Consider the following 8,365-nt stretch of genomic DNA (forward strand, 5'->3'; position numbering starts at 1 on the left):
ACTTGTCTGACGCCAGCCAACATGTTTTCCTGCATTTGCGCTATCCAAGAAAACCTTTCCCTGCCCCAGGAACCGAGGGCTTTGCTGCTCGTTTGTACAGCATGTCCTCACTGCGTGGCTCTCCCCGTCAGCATCCTCCGTGTGGAGGCAGTTCGGCCAGACAAAAGCAAAGGTCACTCCTCCTGGATCTGAAACCAGACTTTTCCCTGGGAAATCAGTGCCTGTTCGCCAGCCTGCTGGGTCTCGCGGTGTCCGTGAAGGGGTAGGAGAGAATGTCCGGGTGGACACAGGCAGTGTCCTGCTCTCAGAAATGTGTAAAACATCTGGTGCATGTGCTGAAAGCCCAGCTAAAGCTGTTGAACCCTTCATTTGAGTCCCACCTTCTGCAGTATGGGGCTAAGGATGAGCTTTGTGCTCCGGGCAGCATCGGGCAGAGGCACAGAGGGGCTGGTACCCCAGGCCCGTGTCACGAACATCTCCTGGTGCTCTGTGCCCATGTCTGCCCACTTCCAGGCACTAAATGCACTGAACCACAGGACTCCTCTGAGCCTTTCCTTTGCTGAGCCTTTTAGGTAATCCTTATTTCCAGCCTCATTTTGAGAGGCTTTTCAAAGGCCTGGTGACCCCTCTGAACAAATTTGTATCTTCTGAGCGTGTCCACAGCCAGAATAAGGAAGGCTTTACCTCCAGAGCATCCATGGGGATGCCCCTTAAAAAAGGAAAAAAAAAAAAAAAAGAAAGAAGAAAGCCCTGGAAAGTGCCAAGGCGGAGGGCTGAAGATAGACCTTTTTGCAAGTGGTTTTCATTCAGCACTGAAACTGTCACAGGCAAGTGATGCGGTGGTGCTTTGCAAACACAATTAAGTGACACAGCGAATAAGGACTGCAGTTACATTTCTTAGAACAAATGAGTTAAAACATTTGCAGACAGCATCCTTCTCAAGCTCAGGCAGACATAAGCAGCCTCAGACTAGCAGAGCCAGCTAGGAAAAGTTCATTATTTTTCTAACTTTCCCTTTGTAAAATAGGGACTGAAACTGGTCAAGGAAAAAGGGGGAAATACCTGCAATAACACAATTTTCTACTAGTTGAATCCTGTTCTTCACAACATTGCAGACTGATTTCTCTCAAAAGACTTTCTATTTTAAAATGTTCTGCATGCTTTTGGTATCTCTGCTTTTAGACAGCTATGGGCATATGTGCCACCAATTTGCTGTGGTGATAAAAATGTGATGGGAATTATATCATTAATGCTAAAATTTTATGCGTGATGGACAGGCAATAAAATGTCATGTTTTGGCTCCAGTTCTGGAGATTTGATCCCATGTCAAAATATAGGTCGAGATCAAGTGCTGAAGGTTGTCTCCTGTGTTTAGCCACTGCAAGATCGCTTGATGAAACGTGCCATATGGGAAGTCCAGCCAGACAATCACGGCAACCCTCAGGGTTTTAAAGCCTAAGAAAGCCAAAGTAAGTAAGTTAAGGGATGAACCAAGAGTGCTACCGAGAAGCAAATACCAAATCCTCCCAGCCTAAAGCCCACATTCAAACCCCAGCTGCCGTGCCTGTGCTGCCTGCGTGGTACTGAAGGTACAGCGGTACTGAAGCTGTACACCCTCTTTCCAAGGGCATCCCCAGACCCTGCGGACTGTTCTCAGTGTGCCTGTTTGCTCAAGGAAGCGGCCATGGGAAGGGCTTCAGCCACCCACCAAGCAGCTGCCCAGTGCTCCTGGAGCACAGCTTTCAGCGAAAGAGCAGAGATTGCAGGTAGTTGTCCCAGTCTGAGACATTTTCCCAGAAAGTTCTCACTGATGCTAGTTTTTCCTGCTGTTAAATGGTCTGCTCAATGACACTTGGTGCACTCACTACACTCAAAAAGTCTAAACCCTGCTCTGTGAGGCATGCCAGCTAGTCTGGATTTCATTTGGTATGGGAAGACATGGCTCATGTTTCAGCCTGGTTTACATAAAAATTCAGGAGTTGGACCTGAGTGCAGGAGTGGGCTGAGCAAGCCATTTGCTGAACTCCTTAGATCATTTTCATTGCTCAGAAATCTCTTGTTCTACAGATGTTATCAAGGAATTGCTAACAAGAGGACCAGGATTATTTAATTCATGACAGAAACAATCAGGCAATGCCGACAAATCATTATTGTGGCTATGCTGCAAAGCATTTGTTATTGGTTTTAGCAAGGAGCATGCCTGGGGTTAAACTCATCAAATAATACTTTCTGCTCACCTCCACTCCGGGTCACCTGCCCTTTGCCCACGGCTTTTTCTCCTGTGTCCCAGACTCTGCTCTGCTGCTTCTTGAGAAGCAACGTGGAGAAAGAGCTGAACAACCCCAAAATCCCCACTCAACTTACTCCAGGATGGCCAGAAGCTGCTGGGGGTGTTGAGGTAGGGGGGTGGGATGGAGGAGGTTAGACCTTCGCTCCGCTGATGGTCCGACCCATCTATCGGCGCTACATCCCCATGAGATAAAAAGCCATCAGTACAGCCGGGTGCACTACTGAAACGGCAGCTGCGTTGTGCTGCACTTCCAGGAATGCATTTCACGTTACTTCGCTGTACTTTTTACTTTATGAGGAACTGTATGCATCTTTGCTGTGTGTTGGATATTTAAGAGAGCACCTATGCCACAGCTATGCAATTTCTTGCCTATTTTATAGTCTAATTTCTCTTCATACAGAAGCCTTCATATGATTTATTTCATCAGCAGTAGAAATAAGTGCTCTGTAATATATAAAATAAAAACCACCTAATAATTCATGGCAGTTATATAGATATAAAGAAAAATATATTAAATACATATTAATATTAAATATATTAAATGAAGCTACATTATGAATTTTTCCTTGGCTTGCTCATAGCTACAAGGGATAACAATTTTAGAAAAGGAACCTTAAGTTCAATATTCTCAGACATACATCACTATTTACATCCATATTTATCTAGATACCAAGGGATGAGTCACACCACTGGTCTTTTTATTCAGCAACTTACTTAGAGAGCAAGGTAAATAAATTCAGCTCACCATCTCGCAGTATTCATTGACTCCCAGGCTACAGTCCTCCCCAGGGTAAGCTCAGTTATCACACCGTGGTTAGGAAACGCGCTGCTCCGCGTGGCACAGTGTTTGTGTCGGTGAGCTGATTTCTGTGGCATCCTTTCTACAACACGGATGAAAACTGTTATTAAGAGCTGAGTGATTCATGCGGAAGTATTATGAACCTCTGCAGTCCACTAACGTACTTTCTGAGGCTCCCCTGGAGCCCCATGTCGTGGTTTGCGTGGCAGCAGCTGCTGTGGCTCCCTCACCCTGTAAAGCTGGTTTCGGCCCTGTGGTGAATGGTGCTCCACGCAGCACCGCTGCCCTTTCCAAACCTCCTGTCCTGGCCTGCCCCAGGCTCTGCTCTGCTCTCTGCTGGAACCAACCAAACATATTTTTCTGCAGTAAGAGCTCCATCATCACTGTGGTCTGTGCCTCTGGGCAAGGGTTAGCTTCCCATGCTCTTTGGGGAGCTGTGGGTCATGCGCGGCTCCTGGCTTCTCCTCATGCCAATCACCAACCACCTGCCATGAGACCAGGAGTGTTTCACAGACCGTCAATGAACATCATGAAATTTCTGAATATGGAGCTCCCAGATAGGCTTTTATCTCTGCACACCCACGCGTATTTGTATTAGGGTTGCTAGAGCCACCTGCGAGGCTGTTGACGAAGCACTTTAGCTTCTCTTCCCTTCCCATGGATCACTCGCGTCCACGTCTACGTGTCCACATTTACACCTCCACAGCAGAGATGCTGCCCTTTCATTTCTGCTGGAAGAACTGCAGCAACCGAGGAAGGGGAAATCACGGCACTAGTTTCACGCTGGAGGTAGCACAAGCATGAGCCCGACCTGCGTCCTGCTGAGGGGCAGCAGGGGCCCTTGCTGGGTGCTGCTGGAGCTCCTGCCCTACAGTGATGCTGAAAGCTGCTCCTGATGCACGGTCCCTCGGCCACCTTGTATGTGAAGCTACAGACCCACAAGTCGATGCTTTGCCTGGCGCCGTGTGGCTTCTGCTTGAGGAATACTACTGTCTCAAGCCCGTATCCCAGACATTTGAGCTGCTAGTGTCACTAGCCGGGAGAAAAAGCTAATAAGAACTCTTCTTAAAATGTGGACACTTTCCTTTGTTTGTTTTATTGGCCAAAGTGTCACATTTTAAGCTATCATCAGCTTCGATGACTTCTCAAGGTCACCTGTCTCAGAGAAGTCGTGTCTCACAGCTCACCGGGTTCCCTCCCTCTGGACCATGTCTGGAACCACCGCAAGCACGGAGGGTGCTGTGGATAATTGCTGCAAGTTGGCAAAAACAGATACGAGATGATACAGGGCCGACTTTGAGCTTTTTTGTACAGACATTTTTTCCCATGCTGAAGTATGGGAGATGTTTATAGTAACTGAGCTAGGAAGTAAATAGTGATCGCTGTGTTGCAACAGCAGCTGCATGTAATTTATACTGTTATGCAGTAAATTTCCGCAAGGTTTGGAAGGCTTTTTCAAGACCTGTGCTAAAATAGCTCCAGTGAAACCATTCTGTGTGGCCAGATTTACTGTGTGTTTCAGACAATTCTTAAAACCGTCCTTGGTATTTTTTAACGGAGCTTCTGCACAGCAGGTACAGTCCCTGGTTCTCAGGGGAGATGGAAAAAATCTGCAGCAGCTGGGTTATGATGGGGAAGAAGGGGTGACTGTAACTCTGCCAGAAGGGCAGAATGACCTACATCAAAAGTGCAAACTGCTCTACCCCCAGCAGGTGGAAATTTTCAGGACGGGCAGTCGCTGGCAAACTGCCCGTCAGTGGTTATAAAAAGTCTTCCTCGGATATGGATTCCCAAAAGACAGGCAAAATGAAATGATTTATGCAATACATGAATTAACTCAGTTGTGCAACAACTCAGTTGGACAGGAGCTGCTTTTCAGCTCCGAGGAACACGTCTGCTTTCTCAGCCCTGTCCTTCAATCAGCGAGCATTGTGCAATGCAGGGCTCGGTTTTGGCGTTAGCACCGTGCAGGGTCGGTGGGGGTGGCTGGTCAGGGAGGGACACGCAGGGGAGAAAGTCCCTGTGTCAGGAACGGCAGCGGTATCCTGGAACAATGCACAAAAAATACATTATGTGTTTAGGTCTTCGACGTATTTTCTCCTACGCCCATACCACCAGCTCGACCAGAAAAAGTCCAGCTTCTCTTTAAGCCATATCTTTGCCTGCCTTCTGCTGAATAAGCAGAGGAATGAGGATGGATTTGCATCTAGTGAGAACATTCAAGGTTCATGTGAGTTGAAGGCGCATGTTGATTACTCATGGCCGTGACGTGCCATCGCAGTAGATTGCTCTTTTTTTTTTTTTTCACAGAATTGAGGGAACAACTTTAAATAATGGCAAATTGATTAACCGCCTTTGATCTCACATTTATTAATGTTCATTCTCTGAATTTTCTTGACTTCTTCTTGTGGTCTCTTTAACCCTACAGGCCACTGACTTAAACTTGGTTTCCCAAAGTTGAAACTGCAGCAGTGCCACTGGAAAAGCGTGTTAGGAAATGCTCATATTCTCACCGGCAGAGCAATGAAGTTATTTCCTAGGAGCCTGTGCTGGGTTTGGCTGGCGTAGAGTTAATTTTCTTCACCGTAGCAGGTACGGGGCTGCGTTGTGGATTTGTGCTGGAAACAGTGCTGATACCCCAGGGGTGTTTCCGTTCCTGCTGAGTGGGGCTTGCACAGAGCCAAGGCCTTTCCTGCCCCTCACCCACCCCACCCGTGAGGGGCTGGGGGGGGTTCCTTTTTGGTGACCGACCATCGGCCACGATTTTTCACTGAAAAGGACTGCTGTGGTTTAACCCCAGCCAGCAGCTCAGCCCCACACACCCGCTCGCTCACTCAGCAGTGGGGAGAGAATCAGAATGGTAAAAGTTAGAAAACTTGTGAGCTGAGATAGAGACAGTTTATTAAGTAAAGCAAAAGCATCCAGAACTGTTTGCCCAATTTGAGTATTTTTTCTCTCTCTGTGTAATAGCTTCCTGCAAGTGGCCCTGCAATGCTGTTAGTCTGTGTTTTGAGGAAAGTAAAGTGGATCAGCTTTTAAATTTTTTTTGATCATTTTAAAAATTTAAAAATTCCTTGAGCATTTCAAAGAGATTTGATGAAACGTAGTGCTCAAAGTTTTGGATTTCCTGCAAGTTTAGAAAGAATCAGTAGCCCTGTAGAGACACAGAGAGCATCACTGCTGCTCTTCAGTGTGTAGTGAGGGTCATTTATTTCATTTTATTTCATTTTATTTGGTCTTCTGACCAGCAGCATGCAGAAGTGCGAGCACAGCTTGCAGGTCCCCAGCTGTGCTGCCCCTGGGCTGGTGGAGCGGATCTGCAGGCTGTGTAACTGGGAGGGAGGGAAGGCCTCAGGGGGAGCACAGGGAAGCGGAGGCATCCTGGCTCATGGGACACAGGGACAGGAAAAGGGATAATTTTGGTGAAGGGCTGTAGAACTACAGACTTTGGGAACCGCGGTCTGTTCACAGAACATTTTGAATGGGGTTTTGTTTAATACAAAATGTTAAAGCATGGTCCCCAGTGGCCTCTGGCCCGCCCTGGTTTTGCCTCTGCTGAATAGGTTCCCAAAAGAGGGATGTGACCATGCCAGTGAGTTGCACTGTGACCTGCAGAACTCTCTGTACCTCTCCAGTGACACTTACTGAGGGTAGGAGAGAGGCTGGGACTGTCATACAGAGGCATCATAATTTTTCTCCTTCTTAAAATGAGAGCAGTATGACCCAGATTGCCTTCACCTACCTCTAGCTCTCCTCTTCCCACCTCCAGCCTGCTCCCATCGCCTCTGCTAGCCTGTCTTCAGAGCCAGACGGTAGATCTGATCCAACTGATCCCACTTCCCTGCTTTGTTTTTGCCTTCCAATTGCTTGATGTGCTTTCTCTTGAACACCCCATCAGCACCTGAGCTCAGGATTTGGGATGTCGTCTGATACAGCCAGTTCCTCCTGGCTCTCTAAACCTCAGCCTCATGGGAGCAGCTACCGCAGCTTATCTACAATCAGGGAGCTCTTATTCAATCAGCTTCCTTAATGTTCTAGCAGTATCTCTGCTGGTAATACCTGGGTACTTAAGGCCGTAAGCGTGTATGCTTTAGCACTTCAGCTGGAGAACGGAGCATCTCATCCGCGCTGGCCCTGAGCCACAGGAGATGGCTCTGCCTGCACAAAGCGCCCTGACATGGGAGGAGCAACCGGCGTAGAGTACTCTGAGGGTGTGAAGTCCTTGGAATCTGAAAACCTTCTTGGCTTCTCCACTCAGTGGTTAATTATGACTGATAAGAATATCTGACGGTTTTAGAGCAGCAAATTTCAGGGTTAGCTTATTGCACACACTCAGGTCTTTCGAAGGAGGTCACTAAAAATCAGCATGGCTTGGACCTCCTAAATCCATGTTAGTTCTACTAAAGACAAATGAATCAAAACAAAAATTATCATTAAATTAGAAGTCCAATGACATTTGTAGCAGAAGATAGTTTCCATAAATGATAACTCTAGATCTTTGGTAAATCTCCCCGTGCTGACAGAGGATCAATGGTGTTTTATTGCCCTGATTATGCATACGAGCCTTCAAACTAACACAAGGTGACAGAGGGTAGAGGGTGATGATAGTCCCAGCCTCGTAATGAGGAGGAAGAGATTTCTGGAAGATGATGCGAGGTAGCCATCTCCCTGGACATTCGCATTTAGAGGGGCACTCCAAGCCAGCAACAGCTTGCTGGGGGTCTGGCCAGCCAGCGGGGGCTTCCAGATCAGTGAAATGAAAAAGCTCAGAAGCCCCCCGAGTTTGGGTGCTGGCTGTGACAGCCATCCTGCAGGCTCCAGCCCTTCAGGAGGGAATTGTGACAGCAAAACTTCTTGTTAGCCGGATGAGTCAGGGCTGGTTTCCAGGTTTTGTTGGGTTTTTTTGTTTACTGCTTCCTCAGCTCCCCCCTCTGTACTGATCTCGATGCAAAAATGGGACCGAGAGACTGGGATTGGGGAAAAGGAGCAGAGGAAAGGGCAGGAGAGAGGGATGGGAGAGCAACACCCATCCCTTCTGGTCGCAGGAGTCACCGGACCAGCTTGGCTACCTGTGAAGGGTCCGAGGGAAATTCCCTGGGACTCCTCAGGAGGAAACTGGCTGCAAGGCAGGTGAAAAGGCACAGAGCCTGAGGGTAATAAAGCCTCAGAGACCATGCATTTAAGTGCTTTGCACCTCCTGCTAAGGGCTTAGGCTCAAATCGAGCCCGTGCTCTTGCACTGCTTACACCAGTGGAGCCATGGTGCACGTGCACAAA

The sequence above is a fragment of the Phalacrocorax carbo genome, chromosome Z (genome assembly GCF_963921805.1).
Source record: "Phalacrocorax carbo chromosome Z, bPhaCar2.1, whole genome shotgun sequence".
Lineage (NCBI taxonomy): Eukaryota > Metazoa > Chordata > Aves > Suliformes > Phalacrocoracidae > Phalacrocorax > Phalacrocorax carbo.